The following is a 20,609-nucleotide window of genomic DNA, read 5'->3' as shown; positions in this document are numbered from 1 at the left end:
TATATGTGGAATCTAAAAAAAAAAGATACAAATGAACTTATTTACAAAACAGAAACAGACTCACAGACTTAGAAAACAAATTTACGGTTATCAAAGGGGAAAGGTGGGGGGAAGGGATATATTAGGAGTTTGGGATTAACATATGCACACTACTATATATGAAATAGATAATCAACAAGGACCTACATATAGCACAGGGAACTCTAGTCAAATTCTGTAATAACCTAAATGGGAAAAGAATTTGAAAAAGAATAGATATCTGTATATGTATAAATTAATCACTTTGCTGTACACCTGAAACTAACACATTGTAAATCAACTATACTCCAATATAAAACAAAATTTCAAAAAAGAAAACAAATCTAAAAAATAATAAAATAAAATTTGCATTTCTTTTTTTTTCTTCCAGTTTTTATTAAGATATAATTGACATACAACACTGTATAAGTTTAAGGTATACAGCATAAGGATTTGACTTACATACATCATTAAATCGTGATTTGTATTTTTAAATTAAGTGTACTGGGTAAGAGTCAAACAAGTAGACAAAAATTAGGCAGTGACGCTACATTGCCAGCTTTGCCATGACCTTTCAGGACTGTGCACCAATGCACACGAATCCATTCATTCATTCATGCATCCCGCTAGTATTCACTGAGCTTTATTCTGTGCCAGGCTCGTGTTAAGCACTTCATAAGCATGTTACCACTTAATCCTCATGACTACATTTATGAGCAGGTAGTACTTAGTGACCCCATTTCATTCAGAAGAAAACTGAGCTTCTGAAGTGTAAGTAACTTGCCCAAAGTCACACAACCAGTGAGTAACTGAGCCTCAGTTTTCTGAAAACTATGCTTCTTTGAAAACCCAAGTTGACTGCCAGCCCTTAGACACAGCCTCTCCACGTGGCCTCAGCCAGAGCCTCCCCTGCCATCTGCTTGCGCCATCCCCGTTTAAAGTCTTGCCTTTAAATGATTCTCAAATCAGGCATCTGTAACTGTCCTCCCATCTCTCTTTCTTTCTAAGATTTGAGAAAAGACCAATGGAGAAACCTTTTTTTTCACCATTAGCTCTTAGCTAAAAGACTAGAAAATTAAACAAAGATGAAAAGAAAGTATAAACATCTGACATCCACAAGGCCAGAAAGTATAATGGAGGATTCTTTCCTCTCTCTCATTTTTGATAATAACAATTTAGGTTTAAGTAACATGTGAAAATTAATATAATTAAAATTAGAGAGAAAGTGTTCCTCACCAGGCTCAGTGTTGGATGACCCCAGGTCACGCCTTCCCTTCTCCAGGTGTCAGGCCCTGTGCAGATGCCGCCTCACCCAAAGTCCATGCCACCCACAGGGCCAGGCCGTCCGGGGCCTCCCAGTCCCTACTGACCAGAGACGCCTTGTGTCTCCGTGGGTGGGGCTTCACACTTTGTCCAGGTAAGTGCAGCTGCCGTAAAATCCAGGTCAGCCACACAGAAAGACCTTGCTCCAGGGATTAAGGGAGGAGCTGTGGAGAGATGAAAATCCAGGCCGTAAGAATTACCACAGGTTTAGGTGTTCAGGTTTTTGGTCCTAGAATAAGACTCAGTCTGTTACTGGCTTCTAGGCCTTGGATCCAAAATGGTGACCACAAAGCCATCCCTATCCCATGATGATTAGAGAATGTCATCTTTCCACCAAAGAAGCCCTCCAGCACCCTTCCTTAAGTAGGAAGAAAAGGCATCTGTTTCCCAAACCTAGGAAAAGAGTCATTTATTTATATTTATTTAACAAACACTTAAATAGTACTTAATAAGCCCTAGGCAAAGGTTCTAAGCACTTCGTGAACATTAGTTTATTTAATTCTCAGAACTATCTTAGCAGATATTTTCCTGATTTTACTGACAAGGCACCATTTTTGAGGCACAGAGAGGTTAAACAGCCGGTTGGGGTCACACAGCTAGGAAGCAGTGAAGCACAATATATACCTAAGCAGTTTGGTTTCAGAGTCCCTTCTTTTAATCACCACACTGTGCTGCCTCATATTTTAAAATAGCATAATATTTTCATATTAAAACAATGTCCCAAATTCCTGAAACACTGGCAAAAATTTTAAGTCTTTTAAACCTAGCCAGTTCTCTAGATCCTATAAAAACCCAGAGTGGTTCCTGCAGAGTCTCCCTGCTGACAGTCTCTCTAACCCACACTCAGCTAATATTTCGCTTCCTAACCTTCTTCATGGTCCTCCCTTCAGCAACAGCTTTCCATTTCCTGATGAACTGAGTTCTGACTCCTCCTGTCTGGCTTTCAAAGCCCAGTGGTCCCGTCTCTCAACTGTTCAACTGTATTTCTCACGACCCTCCTCTCCTGCACGCACCTTTTAGCCAAGCCAAGCCCATCTCCTCAGTGCATGGAGACCACCCCGTGGGGACTTCCCCGAAAGCCTCAGCTTCTCTGAGTTTCCTTGCAGCCGGATTCCTCCTCTGAGCTGGGGTCAGAGTTTTCCGTTACGCACAAATGAACTCTGACTTGAACTGCTCACTCCGCTTCTTGTCTCCTTCCAAGTGTGCATCCAGCACTGAGCCTCAAACTGGACTGTCCAGATGTCAGATCTCCTGTGTGCTCCCTTCTCAGTCTCACATATATGTAGAATCTAAAAAAAAAAGAAAAAAAATGGTTCTGAAGAACCTAGGGGCAAGACAGGAATAAAGACGCAGGCGTAGAGAATGGACTTGAGGATACAGGGACAGGGAAGGGTAAGCTGGGACGAAGTGAGAGAGTGGCATGGACATATATACACTACCGAATGTAAAATAGATAGCTAGTGGGAAGCAGCCGCATAGCACAGGGAGATCAGCTCGGTACTTTGTGACCACCTAGAGGGGCGGGATAGGGAGGGTGGGAGGGAGATGCAAGAGGGGGTGGATAAGGGGATAAATGTATACGTATAGCTGATTCACTCTGTTATACAGCATAAACTAACACACCATTGTAAAGCAATTATACTCCAATGAAGATGTTAAAAAATAAATAAATAAAATAAAAAAATAAAATGACCTTTTCCAACTGATATACCAAGTAGTAAAGTTTATCTACTTGAACCTGTAATTCATCACATAAGATCACATTCTGAGGTCCTGAGGTTAGGACTTCAGCATGTGAATGGGGCAGGGGGAACAATTCAACCCATAACATCCAATATCCTTCACCATATGGTCTTAGTTGACACTTCCATTTTAATATCCTATTACACTACTGTCTTTGTCCTTGTGAAGAAGCCATAATGAGAATTATTACCCCGATTTATCATTCATAAATTGAGGCAAAGTACAGGTGAGTACTTACTGAAGGTCTATAAACTCGTCGCTACACAAGTGTACAAAAGAAAGAAGCAGAACTGTTTCAGCCTTCATTAAAAAGCTTTACCCTGTTCCATTCCACTGCATGATCAAGATCTGATAAGAATCTAGGAATAAAAATAAGCTGGACAGGGACTTCCCTGGTGGCGCAGTGGTTAAGACTCCGTGCTCCCAATGCAGGGGGCCTGGGTTCGATCCCTGGGCGGGGAACTAGATCCCACATGCATACCACAACTAAGAGTTCACATTCCACAACTAAGGAGCCCACGAGCTGCAACTAAGGAGCCCACCTGCCGCAACTAAGACCTAGCAGAGCCAAATAAATATATTTAAAAAAAAATAAGCTGGAAAACAAAGTCTCCTCTCCTTCTTGACAAGTTGTAACATATAACTCTCTAGGAAAGCAAATTATAAATAATTTCACATAATATATAGAAAAGCAGGAGCAATGTTCAATAATGCTCTGTTATCCTAGAGACTGTAAAAGTGGAGAAGACAGACAACTTTGGAGTCACACAAGCTTGGTTTGAATTATACATCTGCCATTTATGAGCTCTGTAACTTTGATATAGTTCTTACTTTCTTTTTTCTTTTTTATTTTATTTTTACATTATACTTTTACTTTATTCTTTACATTACGATGGGATATGATCATTATAATATATATTATATATTATATCATTATAGTATATATTAAATAATACTAAAGTGTTAAGTAAAATCAAAATCTTTCTCCTGTTATAAATTTCCATCCATGAATACTCCTAAGAAATAACATTAATATTTTATGTATTTCTTTCCAGTCTTTTTTCTATAAATATACAAATATAGAAGGTAAATGAATAGGTTTTTTACACAAAAAATAATTATACCAAATATATAACATAATGCAACTTGATTTTTACCATGAACAGAATGTGGTAGATTTCTTTATATAACATTTCATATAGATCTACTTCATTCTTGTATTTTGAATGCTACATAATATTCCACAGCATGAAAAATCTACAGTTTATCAAAAACATTCCGTTGATATACTGTGGGTGTTTTCAATTTTTCACTATTACAAATAGCAATACAATGAACATCAATATTTCTTTAAAATATATTTCTATAAGTTAAATTGCTAGATCAGAGTATGTGCATTTCCCATTTTTTACAGGTCCCACTGAATTGACTTTTATAGAGTTTATATCAACAGCAGTATCAATCTTTTCATATTTTGCAAATCTGATGGGTGAAAAATCATATATCTTTATAATGTTAATTTGTGTCTTTTTTAGAGAAATTGGCAATGGCAATATCATATGGATATATTGGCCATTTGTTATTTCTTCCATTGTAAATTGTCTGTTTATATACTTTGCCCACATGTCTATCATTTATTTCTTTTATTACTTATTATAAGTAACTTTTTTACGTGGCTGTGAATCCTTTTTCTTTTCTTTCAGCATAGTGGTTGAGAACAAGGATTCTGAAATTAAACTGATGGAACAAAATCTGACTTCTGACACTTTTTAATTATGTGCTCTTGTACCAGTTACTTAATCTTCCTGTGTCTATGTTCCTTCCTATGCATATATTGATATTAAGAATACTTACCTCCTAGAATGTTGTGAGAATTGAGTGACTACAGTTGAAAGTGATTTAACAATGCCTGGCACATAGCCATCACTCAACAAGCCCTACTTATTATTTTGTTTCAAAAGACATGATTGTTAGCCTCAATTAATCTCAGTTTCTTCACCTATAAAATGAGATGATGAAACCTACATTATAGATTTATTGTGGAGATTAAATAAAATAATAGGACAGTAATAGACCCTCATAATATAACAGCCCTTTTAATCATCTTGCCTAAAAATTGTTAAATAACAGAGAATGTCACCACTTAGCTTCTGGCTGGATGTTTTTGCAGCTGCTACTTAAATAATGGTGAGAACTTACACTTCTTGAGCATTTCATACATGCCCGAGATCAAACTAACTGCTTCATGCATATGGTCTCATGTAATTCTCAACACCTATGAGGTAGGTACTGATATTATCTCTATTTTATAGATGAAGATACTGAGGTATATATAAATGTAAAACTTGCCCAAGGTCACATGTTGGTAAGTGGCAGAACAGAAATTAAAACCATAGAATCTGATTCCAGAGTTCGTGACCTTAACCACTATACTGTGTTGATTGCTTGGCAATGATAGATAGAACCCATGAGAGTTTTTTATCTTTGGTTTTAAAATAATAGATGAAGTCCCCAATTTTACATGTAATTTAAAAAGAGGAATAAAACATGTGCCATATTACTTGGTTTAAGTTTTCTGTGATTGTGATTGGTGATTGGTTGTGCTGATTGGTTTCCAATACAGAAATATAACAGTATTTCCAAGTTAGATTAATTTTTGGCCCCCTATAAAATCTTACATGGTTATCAATTATCTTTCCCATGATGACAAGTCTACCAAATAACAAAATGGGAAAACAGAAAATCAATAAAATTTGTATAAATAATATTTATTTACAAATAAATTTTTACAAGTAAAGTCTGAGCTTGAAATGAATTATCAAAATAATCCCCCTGTGTGTAGGATCTGAGGCGTCTCATGCTGTGTTAAAGTGCCATCTGCAGCAAACACTGAAATATCTGCACAAAATGTGTCTGCGGAACATTCCTCTCCATGTTGATTTCAGTAGCAACTAATCCTTAACATTAAGTCTCCCTCCATCAGCCAATGTCCATTTGTACTCTGCAGTTATTTCCATTCACTATTATCAGCTTTTGGAATGCAGGGACTATTTTTAAAGGAAATGAGCCAGCTTTTTTTTTTTTTTTTTTTTTTTTGGCTGCATTGGGTCTTTGTTGCCGTGCGTGGGCTTTCTCTAGTTTCGGCAAGCAGGGGCTACTCTTCATTGCAGTGCACGGGCTTCTCATTGCGGTGGCTTCTCTTGTTGCAGAGCACGGGCTCTAGGCGCACGGGCTCAGTAGTCGTGGCTCATGGACTCTAGAGCACAAGCTCAGTAGTTGTGGCACGTGGGCTTAGTTGCACCGTGGAATGTGGGATCTTCCCAGACCAGGGCTCCAACCTGTGTCTCCTGCATTGGCAGGCGGATTCCTAACCACTGTGCAGATGGCATTTTTTATAATAGGTTTGTTTTCACTTTGCTATTGAAAAGTCCTTTTAGACCCCTTTGCAACATGCAATAATGCACTCACATTAACTGATACATGATGTGTGCTTCTGCTATTTTTCCTCTGCTTCACTTGGCAATTAAACACATGATTTCCCTGTAAATGACTGTAATTTTTTGCTTCCATAATATTTATGTCAACTCCAGAGGAGCTGGGAGTTGTCATCCTGAAAACCTGACCATCTGAGGCAGTGGCAGCAGCTTGTAATTTCATCTGTATCCACTAATTACTGGATGATCAGAACACCAGAAATAAAAAAAAATCATATGGTGAAAAACCATAATATGTGCCCTCAGCTGGCTAACTCAGTAATTTGAAGCCATGGGCAAATGAGCACATAACTTTCTGAGTGATTTATTGCTGTTTTGGGATACATATTGAGCTTTGAAAATATTTCATTTGACCTGAACTACAAACTTCAAGTTGAATATGACTGAAAGCACCACACAGATCTTGCCAAGAGGACTGCAGAAGCGATTCTTTCTTGTGTCAAAAGGTATGATCAGAACACATGTTCTACAGAACTTGTCAACGAGATTGTCACAACAAGGTGGCATTCAGTTGAAGGCAGAATTCATACACTGAAACATCTGTGATTATCTGTATTTCTGCATTTGGGAATTATGGAAAGAATATGATGTGGGGTTTAAGCTTTCTTTGCATCCCAGAAAGTGCCAGCTCCCTCTTTTCACATATTCACCAGGCCTTAAACAGTAACCTAGCCCAACTGCCTCATTTTGCTTATACGAAAAGTGAGATGGAGTGAGGTCAAATTATTCTCCCTAAGTTATACATTCCAGTAGTAGCAGAACCAAACAGGAGTCCAGCCCCTTCATTCCAGCTCATTTCCACCTGACTACCCTGGGTCTGTGCTGTGTTCGGGACTGGCCCCTTGCCTCGCTGGGGAGGAGTCACCCGGCTAGTTGCACAGGGCCTCCGTGACGTGCAGTGACTGCCCCAACCAACAAACAGACCCCAAGCTGTGGCCTAACAGCGCTCTTCCCTGTTCTACACCTTGTCACACATCCCTAGGTTTCACTGACTTGGCAAATATTTAGTAGCTACTGACTATTCCACTAAATAAACATGCATAGAGATTTACATTCTTCAGGCCCTGGAGATACAAAAATATGCAGTTAATTATTGTTCTTCACAGTAGTTACGGTCTATAAACTCACTGCAAACACTGAATTAGAAAATACTGGGAGGATGACGGGAATGATTCAGCAGCAATGACTGGAGGATGCACCCCGGGTGCTGGCTGCTGAGTCTGGGGTTTTAGACCCCTGAGCTGTGACAGCACCTTCTTGTGAAAGCGCTTTGGAAGATTTAAAGAGGTCTCTAAGCTACAGGCTCTAGGTGCTCCAGCCAAGCATCAGTGCTGTGCTTCTGAGGTGGGAGAGCCAAGTTCAGGACACTGGTCCACAAGAGACCTCCCAGCTTCACATAATATCAAATGGCGAAAATCTCCCAGAGGTCTCCATCACAACGCCAAGACCCAGCTCCACTCGATGACCAGCAAGCTACAGTGCTGGACACCCTATGCCAAACACCTAGCAAGACAGGAACACAACCCCACCCATTAGCAGAGAGGCTGCCTAAAATCATAATAAGGTCACAGACACCCGAAAACACACCACCAGACGTGGATGTGCCCACCAGAAAGACAAGACCCAGCCTCATCCACCTGAACACAGGCACTAGTCCCCTCCACTAGGAAGCCTACACAACCCACTGAATCAACCTTAGCCACTGGGGACAGACACCAAAAACAACGGGAACTACGAACCTGCAGCCTGCGAAAAGGAGACCCCAAACACAGTAAGTAAAGCAAAATGAGAACACAGAGAAACACACAGCAGATGAAGGAGCAAAGTAAAAACCCACCAGACCTGACAAATGAAGAGGAAATAGGCAGTCTACCTGAAAAAGAATTCAGAATTCAGAATAATGATAGTAAAGATGATCCAAAATCTTGGAAATAGAGTGGAGGAAATAAAAGAAACGTTTAACAAGGACCTAGAAGAACTAAAGAGCAAACAAACAGTGATGAACAACAGAATAAATGAAATTAAAAATTCTCTAGAAGGGATCAATAGCAGAATAACTGAGGCAGAAGAACGGATAAGTGACCTGGAAGATAAAATAGTGGAATTAACTACTGCAGAGCAGAATAAAGAAAAAAGAATTAAAAGAATTGAGGACAGTCACAGAGACCTCTGGGACAACATTAAATGCACCAACATTTGAATTATAGCAGTCCCAGAAGAAGAAGAGAAAAAGAAAGGGACTGAGAAAATATTTGAAGAGATTATAGTTGAAAACTTCCCTAATACAGGAAAGGAAATAGTTAATCAACTCCAGGAAGCACAGAGAGTCCCATACAGGATAAATCCAAGGAAAAACACACCAAGACACATATTAATCAAACTATCAAAAATTAAATACAAAGAAAAAATATTAAAAGCAGCAAGGGAATAACAACAAATCACACAGAAGGGAATCCCCATAAGGTTAACAGCTGATCTTTCAGCAGAAACTCTGCAAGCCAGAAGGGAGTGGCAGGACATATTTAAAGGGATGAAAGGGAAAAACCTACAACCAAGATTACTCTACCCAGCAAGTATCTCATTCAGATTTGACAGAGAAATTAAAACCTTTACAGACAAGCAAAAGCTAAGAGAATTCAGTACCACCAAACCAGCTTTACAACAAATACTAAAGGAACTTCTCTAGGCAGGAAACACAAGAGAAGGGAAAGACCTACAATAACAAACCCAAAACAGTTAAGAAAATGATAATAGAACATACATATCAATAACTACCTTAAATGTAAATGGATTAAATGCTCCAACCAAGAGACACATACTGGCTGAATGGATACAAAAACAAGACCCGTATATATGCTGTCTACAAGAGACCCACTTCAGACCTAGGGACACATACAGACTGAAAGTGAGGGGATGGAAAAAGATATTCCATGCAAATGGAAATCAAAAGAAAGCTGGAGTAGCAATTCTCATATCAGACAAAATAGACTTTAAAATGAAGACTATTACAGGAGACAAAGAAGGACACTACATAATGATCAAGGGATCCATCCAAGAAGATATAACAATTGTAAATCTTTATGCACCCAACATAGGAGCACCCCAATACATAAGGCAAATACTAACAGCCATAAAAGGGGATATCGACAGTAGCACAATCACAGTAGGGGACTTTAACATCCCACTTTCACCAATGGACAGATCATCCAAAATGAAAATAAATAAGGAAACACAAGCTTTAAGTGATACATTAAGCAAGATGGACTTAATAGACATTTATAGGACATTCCACCCAAAAACAACAGAATACACTTTCTTCTCAAGTGCTCATGGAACATTCTCCAGGATAGATCATATCTTGGGTCACAAATCAAGCCTTGGTAAATTTAAGAAAATTGAAGTCGTATCAAGTATCTTTTCCGACCACAGCGCTTTGAGACTAGATATCAATTACAGGAAAAAATCTGTAAAAAATAAAAACACATGGAGCCTAAACAATATACTACTTCATAACCAAGAGATCACTGAAGAAATCAAAGAGGAAATCAGAAAATACCTAGAAACAAATGACAATGAAAACACGACAACCCAAAACCTATGGGATGCAGCAAAAGCAGTTCTAAGAGGGAAGTTTATAGCAATACAATCCTACCGTAAGAAACAAGAAACATCTCAAATAAACAACCTAACTTTACACCTAAAGCAATTAGAGAAAGAAGAACAAAAAAACCCCAAAGTTAGCAGAAGGAAAGTAATCATAAAGATCAGATCAGAAATAAATGAAAAAGAAATGAAGGAAACAATAGCAAAGATCAATAAAACTAAAAGCTGGTTCTTTGAGAAGATAAACAAAATTGATAAACCATTAGCCAGACTCAAGAAGAAAAAAAAGGAGAAGACTCAAATCAATAGGATTAGAAATGAAAAAGGAGAAGTAACAACTGACAATGCAGAAATACAAAGGATCATGAGAGATTACTACAAGCAACTCTATGCCAATAAAATGGACAACCTGGAAGAACTGGACAACTTCTTAGAAATACACAACCTTCTGAGACTGAACCAGGAAGAAACAGAAAATATGAACAGACCAATTATGAGCACTGAAATTGAAACTGTGATTAAAAATCTTCCAACAAACAAAAGCCCAGGACCAGATGGCTTCACAGGCGAATTCTATCAAACATTTACAGAAGAGCTAACACCCATCCTTCTCAAACTATTCCAAAATATAGCAGAGGGAGGAACACTCCCAAACTCATTCTATGAGGCCACCATCACCCTGATACCAAAACCAGACAAAGATGTCACAAAGGAAGAAAACTACAGGCCAATATCACTGATGAACATAGATGCAAAAATCCTCAACAAAATATTAGCAAACAGAATCCAACAGCACATTAAAAGGATCATACACCATGATCAAGTGGGATTTATACCAGGAATGCAAGGATTCTTCAATATACGCAAATCAATCAATGTGATACACCATATTAACAAATTGAAGGAGAAAAACCATATGATCATCTCAATAGATGCAGAGAAAGCTTTTGACAATATTCAACACCCATTTATGATAAAAACCCTCCAGAAACTAGGCATAGAGGGAACTTACCTCAACATAATAAAGGCCATATATGACAAACCCACAGCCAACATCATTCTCAATGGGAAAAACTGAAACCATTTCCACTAAGTTCAGGAACAAGACAAGGTTGCCCACTCTCACCACTATTATTCAACATAGTTTTGGAAGTTTTAGCCACAGCAATCAGAGAAGAAAAAGAAATAAAAGGAATCCAAATCAGAAAACAAGAAGTAAAGCTGTCACTGTTTGCAGATGACATGATACTATACACAGAGAATCCTAAAGATGCTACCAGAAAACTACTAGAGCTAATCAATGAATTTGGTAAAGTTGCAGCATACAAAATTAATGCACAGAAATCTCTTGCATTCCTATACACCAATGATGAAAAATCTGAAAGTGAAATTAAGAAAACACTCCCACTTACCACTGCAACAGAAAGAATAAAATATGTAGGAATAAACCTACCTAGGGAGACAAAAGACCTGTACGCAGAAAATTATAAGACACTGATGAAAGAAATTAAAGATGATACAAACAGGTCGAGAGATATACCATGTTCTTGGATTGGAAGATTCAACATTGTGAAAATGACTGTAATACCCAAAGCAACCTACAGGTTCAATGCAATCCCTATCAAACTACCACTGGCATTTTTCACAGAACTAGAACAAAAAATTTCAGTTTGTGTGGAAACACAAAAGACCCCGAATAGCCAAAGCAGTCTTTTTTTTTTTTTTAAACATCTTTATTGGAGTATAATTGCTTTACAATGGTGTGTTAGTTTCTGCTTTATAACAAAGTGAATCAGTTATACATATACATATGTTCCCATATCTCTTCCCTCTTGCGTCTCCCTCCCTCCCACCCTCCCTATCCCACCCCTCTAGGTGGTCACAAAGCACCTAGCTGATCTCCCTGTGCTATGCAGTTGCTTCCCACTAGCTATCTATTTTACATTTGGTAGTGTATATATGTCTATGCCACTCTCTCACCCTGTCACATAGTACCCCTCCCCCTCCCCATATCCTCAAGTCCATTCTCTAGTAGGTCTGTGTCTTTATTCCCGTCTTGCCACTAGGTTCTTCATGACCTTTATTTTCCCTTAGATTCCATATATATGTGTTAGCATGCTGTTATTTGTTTTTCTCTTTCTGACTTACTTCACTCTGTATGACAGACTCTAACTCCATCCACCTCACTACAAATACCTCCATTTCATTTCTTTTTATGGCTGAGTAATATTCCATTGTATATATGTGCCACATCTTCTTTATCCATTCATCCGATGATGGACACATAGGTTGCTTCCATGTCCTGGCTATTGTAAATAGAGCTGCAATGAACATTGTGGTACATGACTCTTTTTGAATTATGGTTTTCTCAGGGTATATGCCCAGTAGTGGGATTGCTGGGTCGTATGGTAGTTCTATTTTTAGTTTTTTAAGGAACCTCCATACTGTTCTCCATAGTGGCTGTATCAATTTACTTTCCCACCAACAGTGCAAGAGTGTTCCCTTTTCTCCACACCCTCTCCAGCATTTATTGTTTCTAGATTTTTTGATGATGGCCATTCTGACCGGTGTGAGATGATATCTCACTGTAGTTTTGATTTGCATTTCTCTAATGATTAATGATGTTGAGCATTCTTTCATGTGTCTGTTGGCAATCTGTACATCTTCTTTGAAGAAATGTCTATTTAGGTCTTCTGCCCATTTTTGGATTGGGTTGTTTGTTTTTTTGTTATTGAGCTGCACGAGCTGCTTGTAAATCTTGGAGATAATCCTTTGTCAGTTGCTTCATTTGCAAATATTTTCTCCCATTGTGAGGGTTGTCTTTTGGTCTTGTTCATGGTTTCCTTTGCTGTGCAAAAGCTTTGAAGTTTCATTAGGTCCCATTTGTTTATTTGTGTTTTTACTTCCATTTCTCTAGGAGCTGGTTCAAAAAGGATCTTGCTGTGATTTATGTCATAGAGTGTTCTGCCTATGTTTTCCTCTAAGAGTTTGATAGTGTCTGGCCTTACACTTAGGTCTTTAATCCATTTTGAGTTTATTTTTGTGTATGGTGTCAGGGAGTGTTCTAATTTCATACTTTTACATGTATCTGTCCAATTTTCCCAGCACCACTTATTGAAGAGGCTGTCCTTTCTCCACTGTATATGCTTGCCTCCTTTATCAAAGATAAGGTCAAAGCAGTCCTGAGGGAAAAAAAAGGAGCTGTAGGAATCAGGCTCCCTGACTTCAGACTATACTACAAAGCTACAGTAATCAAGACAGTATGGTACTGGCACAAAAACAGAAACATAGATCAATGGAACAAGATAGAAAGCCCAGAGATAAACCCATGCACATATGGTCACCTTATCTCTGATAAAGGAGGGAAGAATATACAGTGGAGAAAAGACAGCCTCTTCAATAAGTGGTGCTGGGAAAATTGGACAGCTACATGTAAAAGAATGAAACTCCCTAACACCATACACAAAAATAAACTCAAAATGGATTAAAGAGCTAAATGTAACGCCAGACACTATCCAACTCTTAGAGGAAAACATAGGCAGAACACTCTATGACATAAATCACAGCAAGATCCTTTTTGACCCACCTCCTAGAGAAATGGAAATAAAAACAAAAATAAACAAATGGGACCTAATGAAACTTCAAAGCTTTTGCACAGCAAAGGAAACCATAAACAAGATGAAAAGACAACCCTCATAATGGGAGAAAATATTTGCAAATGAAGCAACTGACAAAGGATTAATCTCCAAAATTTACAAGCAGCTCATGCAGCTCAATATCAAAAAAACAAACAACCCAATCCAAAAATGGGCAGACCTAAATAGACATTTCTCCAAAGAAGATATACAGATTGCAAGCAAACGCATGAAAGAATGCTCAACATCATTAATCTTAGCGAAATGCAAATCAAAACTACAACGAGATATCATCTCACACTGGTCAGGATGGCCATCATCAAAATATCTACAAAAAATAAATGCTGGAGAGGGTGTGGAGAAAAGGGAACACTCTTGCACTGTTGGTGGGAATGTAAATTGATACAGCCACTATGGAGAACAGTATGGAGGTTCCTTAAAAAACTAAAAATAGAACTACCAAATGACCCAGCAATCCCACTACTGGGCATATACCCTGAGAAAACCATAATTCAAAAAGAGTCATGTACCACAATGTTCACTGCAGCTCTATTTACAATAGCCAGGACATGGAAGCAACCTAAATGTCCATCAACAGATGAATGGATAAAGAAGATGTGGCACATATATACAATGGAATATGACTCAGCCATAAAAAGAAACGAAATTGAGTTATTTGTAGTGAGGTGGATGGACCCAGAGTCTGTCATACAGAGTGAAGTAAGTCAGAAAGAGAAAAACAAATACCATATGCCAACACTTATATATGGAATCTAAAAAAAAAAAAAAGGTTCTGAAGAACCTAGGGGCAGGTCAGGAATAAAGATGCAGATGTAGAGAATGGACTTGAGAATACGGGGAGGGCGAAGTGTAAGTTGGGATGAAGTGAGAGAGTGGCATTGACATATATACACTACCAAATGTAAAATAGATAGCTAGTGGGAAGCAGCTACATAGCACAGGGAGATCAGCTAGGTGCTTTGTGACCACCTAGAGGGGTGGGATAGGGAGGGTGGGAGGGAGAGAGATGCAAGAGGGAAGAGATATGGGGATATGTGTATATGTATAACTGATTCACTTTGTTATAAAGCAGAAACTAACACATCATTGTAAAGCAATTATACTCCAATAAAGATGTTAAAAAAAAAAAAAGTTCATGAAGAACCTAGGGGCAAGACAGGAATAAAGACACAGATCTACGAGAGAATGGACTTGAGGATATGGGGAGGGGGAAGGGTAAGCTGGAACAAAGTGAGAGAGTGGCATGGACATATATACACTACCAAATATAAAATAGATAGCTAGTGGGAAGCAGCCGCACAGCACAGGGAGATCAGCTAGGTGCTTTGTGACCACCTAGAGGGGTGGGATAGGGAGGGTGGGAGGGAGAGAGATGCAAGAGGGAAGAGATATGGAGATATGTGTATATGTATATCTGATTCACTCTGTTATAAAGCAGAAACTAACACACCATTGTAAAGCAATTATACTCCAATAAAGATGTTAAAAAAAAAAAAAAAAGAAAATACTGAACCACTGCTCCTAGAAGAAATAAAGGGTTAGGTTTCTGCAAGCCTCTGATCACAACATTTTCATCAACTGATCAATATATAACCTTGTTTTATGTGTGTTTCTGTTTAGAGATATCTTACATAATATATATTGTTGATTCATTAACATTGAACTTGTGTCTAATGGCACTCATGCTTAAACAAAGCTTATCTAACACATGTATTTTCTCCATAAAACACATCACAGCCTTCTTGAGCTTAAGAATACTAAATAGCACTTTAGCACTACACTTGGGGGTTATTTTAAACTATGTAATTACCAACAAAAAGCACAAAAGTGCAAAAAAAAGCATGGAGCTAAATAGACTATGAAAAGTACACAATAGGAGAGATGAAACAGGAAGGTGAAGTGTCTCTTTGTTGTCTCAGTTACAAACATGCATGATGAGAGACTCAATTTTTCAAATTTTTACCATTCTGCTCATGTCCACAAATGACTGTAAAAATGCTGCAAGTACTGATATTGGTGAGCAGGTAAGTTTGCAAATATAGAGACCAGGAATAATGAGGATTTACTGGAGTCCCTATGCCTGATGAATCCCTCGAACTAAATGCTGTGAGAGTCAGAGGAGAGCAGACACACCGGGAGTGGGGTAGCCAAGGAAAATGCCAGAGGGGTGGGGAGAGGACTGGAGAGGGGTTCTAAAGAACTGATAGGATCTCAGAGAACAAAAAAGGATATTCAAGTTGATTCTTCCATTTTTCCTCATTCTCTGGTACAGTAAGATGATGTTTTCTTTCTCCTCAAAATCTTTCTGTTTTAAGGGTCTTGCTACCTTCATACAAAGAAGTAAGAGTAACTATGGCAGGGCCAGTGGAGGAGGAAGTTTAGAACACCTTTCATCTCTTTTATTTTACACAGTTGACAGAGCAATATATATTCCCCTTAACCTCAAACATAGCGGAGGACCATAGAAAAATCTTCAAGGTAACAACAGACATGTGTAGCTGGTGAGCTTAACTTCTGGGATGGAGTGGCGGACTGCAGCCTCACGGTTATTGTCTGAGAGTAAAACAACAAAAGGGTGAGTATTTGGTACTTCAGAAAGCTCCTGGATAATCTGGGATGGATCATAAGCTGCAATAGAGGGGCCCTACAAACCTCATTCATGAGTTAAAAATCAGAGTCATGCACACAATCATTGTCCAAAAAATAACTTAGATCATATTAACTACTAGAAGGCCCCCAGAAGTTATCAATATCAAATTTATAATTGAATTATTTGACCAAAAGCCTATTCTCTTATGAAGACCCCTGTCATTGGTGTACTACCAAAGAACTATCACCAGCTCATCGCACTGGATACTAAAACCCTAGCAGTACTGAGTGAAATCATGATAATTCCAGGGTCAGCTACCCAGATTGACGACTGCTCAGACTCTTCCACAGTCCTCCTCCCCCACCAAGAGAAAGAGAGGGAAGAGAAGAGACTGTAATATTAGTATCAGTCACATGTATTACTTAAAAGCTGCTTTTATAAGAATTTAATGGGACTAAAATTAGAAACTGAAAGTAGGATTTAGAAGCCATCAACCAACGTTGATTTACCTAACTACTTCCTTCCCTGCCATCTCCTTCCCTCCTTCTCTTTTCCTCTCTAATCTTTATACTAAATAAATAAAAAGCAACACTTCACTAGAAGATGCAGAAAACCCATTTTACATCCTTGTAAAATTTCTCTACCACCCTGATTATTCAGGGTTAAGCTACCTAAAATGTGTATCTCTAAAATAATCACTTAGCTTAAATGTTCTATATGCTTGAATAGAGTTTTAACATAATTCTGGAGTACCTATTAAGAAGATATCAATATTTCAAATTAATTTATGATACAACACACATTTCAGAACATAAATGTATCTGGAGGAATAAATGAATTAAAAGAGCATTAAAGTTTTGAAAAAATTTTAATAGTTAATAAAAGTATTATGAAGCCACAATTCAGAAAATATTTTAAGTGTGTTACTTGCTCCCAAATACAGAGATAGATTTAATAGAAAAGAATGAAGTCCAGGAATAGACCTAAGTGTACATAATTTAGTATGTGACAAACAGGTAATCACAAATGGTTTTATTTCAATAGATAACTGCTTGGAAAAATAAATGAAATTCTTACCATATATCATATGCTAAAATAGATCAGCTCAATTGCAAAGTTAAATACAAAGAAGGAAATTACTGCAAGAAATTTTAGGCCTACGCAAGAGAGACAGCACCCATTTGTACCCACGTGGCTGACCATATATCTCAAAATCCTTCCCACTGCAAAACATCGAAAATGATATATAACATGGGAGTGGTGAAGGAAGGAGTCTCAAGACCAGTGTTAAAAACAGGCACTAAAGTCACAGCTTCCGTGAAGACGTCGCCTTGGGTTTTAATGGCCTCAGAGGGATCAAAGTGAAGGCCCAAGGTGGGATATAGGACTGAGGTTCCTATAAAATGGGGGGAGACTGGTCAGTGTGATTAGGTCATCTGTGTTTGCTAATTGGCGGTAATTGAAGTTAGGCTCCTACCCTCCCACAGAGACTGGTAGGTAGTAGGCACTGTCTTCCTTGATGGTTACATTTAAAGGTATGGATGTATGGATCCCAGGTCCTTGAGAAAGATAGTCCTGGGTTGTGCAGCTGGCAAGAGGCTGGGAGAACATCTCAAAGGGACAGAGAAAAATATTTAAAATTGAAAGTTCTCTAAAAGAAAACCTCTAAAAAAGGGGAGGTCAGGGACCTATAGTCAGGAAGTTTGTCTAAAATTTAGTCAGCTGAGGGGAATACTAAGGCCATCTTGGTCAGGTATGATAGTATGTGTTTAACAACTGGCTCTCGGAAGAGGGGGCCTGATTTGCAGCATTTGACAATTTAAAGAGTGTAAATATTCCCACCATGGTCAGTTTCAATTTGCCAGTGTGATGTTGCTGAGTGCAGAGTTGGGAAGACAAGCCGACAGGTCTCATGAGCTAGTAGGAGATGGTTCCAGCTCTCCACTGGCCATAGGCGTGTACTGACTCTATCTAGCTTTGCATATGGCCTGGGAAAGATGTCCATGATATATTAAGTAAAAACTAAAAGAATGTTATTCTGCTTAAAATCTAGAATATTATTCCATTTTTAATGCATATATGTTTGAAAAATTTACAAAAGCATTTATATAAGCATGGAGAAAGGTGTAGAAGAATACACAGCAGATGGTTAACAGTTTACCCAATAGGGTGGAAGTGTGGAAGATTGTCCTTAATTTTTTTTTTTTAAGAAATCCCACTCTGCATTACTTCCCTAATTATAATGAGTATACAGTGTTTTCTAATACAAGTTACTTATGTGGTAATGTACATGAGGAACCAGAATTTGAATTCTTCCTTCCCATCCTCTTCCCCTTCTTCTCTGAGCCTAAGGGGACATCATCTCTTTGATAGTTGACTTCTGTTCATTTTGGCTTCTGAAAGATGACTAGGCAAAACAAAACAAAACACAAAAAAATGAAGAACAAACAAAAACTAATTCCCTTGAAGACTTTGGCTTAACAAAATTCGTTAATCTACATTTTGTATTTCTCAGATAGAATAAGCAAAAAAATCACTGGTTAGTTATTTTTTCAGAATCTTTATATGGCCCTCAGCTCAGGACATTGCTTCACATGACAACTAATGGTAGCCCTATCCTTCCAGGTGCTCAGACCAAAAACCTTGGTATCATCGACTCCTCAATTTCAATCACACCCCATATGTGATCCACCAGCAAATATTGTTGGCTCTTCCTTCCAAACATATCTAAAATGCAATCTCGCTTCTCACAGCCGTACACCACCAACATGGTTCAAGACACCATCATTTCTCACTGGCTGTCTTCCTTTCACTCTTAGCTTCCCTCAGTCTGTTCTCAATATAGCAGCCAGAGAGACTTTATTAATATGGAAGTCATATCATATCACTCCTCTGCTCAAAGGCTCTGATCGTTTCCCCATCTCCCTCATAGAGGTAGTGACTCAAAGTCACTACAATGGTTTACAAGGCTCTGTGGGATCTGGCCCACCCCCTACCATAAATTCTCTGATATCAGCTCCTATATCTGTCCCAGACACTCAAGGCACTCCATCCACATTGGCCTAGAGACCAATTGCCAATCACATTTCCATCTAGATGCTCAGAGACCATTGCCAATCACATTTCCATCTTAGGAATGTTGCACTCACTATTCCATCTACCTTGTTATCTTTTTCCACCAGATATAATTATCACTTTCTCACTTCCTTCAGATCTTTATTCAAAGGTCAGTTTCTCAGAGAGGTCTTCTCTAATCTCCTGATTTAAAATTGAGCACACAAACACATACTAGCCCCCTCATCTGTTTATCTCCTTTATTTTTCTCTAAAGCAATTACCACCATCCAAAATACTATATATTTTACTTAGTTACTTATATCAGAAAATTATCTAAAACTTTTAAATAGGTAAAATTTGTTAGCAGAGGCTAACTTGTAGATTTTTGACTGGTAAAGATGCAAGTAACTTCTGGTTTGGTGGGACAGATGAAACCAAAGTTTATGGTTTATGTCCCCATTGGTCATTAACCAGTTTTGTATCTAATCCAGCAAACTTGTCCTAACATTGACTATAAATACCTAACTTCTCAAATGATCTTGAAAGTTGTTTTAATGTCTTACTTGTTCCCTTATTAATGAGGTGAATATAATCTTTGACACGTGTCTATTTTATAGTTGCAAAAAAGTCATTACAAGATCCTCTTGAAAATTATACTTTAACACTTTATTGCCTGTCTCCTCACCTTAGACTACAAGCTGAATGAGGGAAGGAATTTTTGTCTATATTACCTGGGCCTACCACCATTCCTGGCACACTGTGTGCACAAAACCCTGTAAATTGAAAATTTCACTTGCAGGAATTCTAAATAATCTTGAATATCTCTCTTCCTTCTATTGACTTTTAAACATGATACGATAAATCTCTGCTCTTCTTCTACTTCTATTGCTTTTTCCCAGTAAAGGAGTGGGAGAAGAAAAAGTGTTTGTTTCTGTCATGAGACTCCCTTCTTGGTGCAGATCTGTGGTCAGATGAGGTACTTCAGTGGAATGTCTAGCGGGAGAGAAAATTAGTCCAGGAAAAGTACTAACGAGTTGTATTCATTGCATATATGAGCAGAGACAGATAACGTCAGACTAAACTGAAAGCCACTGACTGGCAAAGAGAAATCATTTTATGGTTTCCA

This window comes from Balaenoptera musculus, chromosome 14, assembly GCF_009873245.2.
Source record: "Balaenoptera musculus isolate JJ_BM4_2016_0621 chromosome 14, mBalMus1.pri.v3, whole genome shotgun sequence".
NCBI lineage: Eukaryota > Metazoa > Chordata > Mammalia > Artiodactyla > Balaenopteridae > Balaenoptera > Balaenoptera musculus.
The sequence above is the reverse complement of the archived record's forward strand: the minus strand, read 5'-3'. Positions refer to the sequence as shown.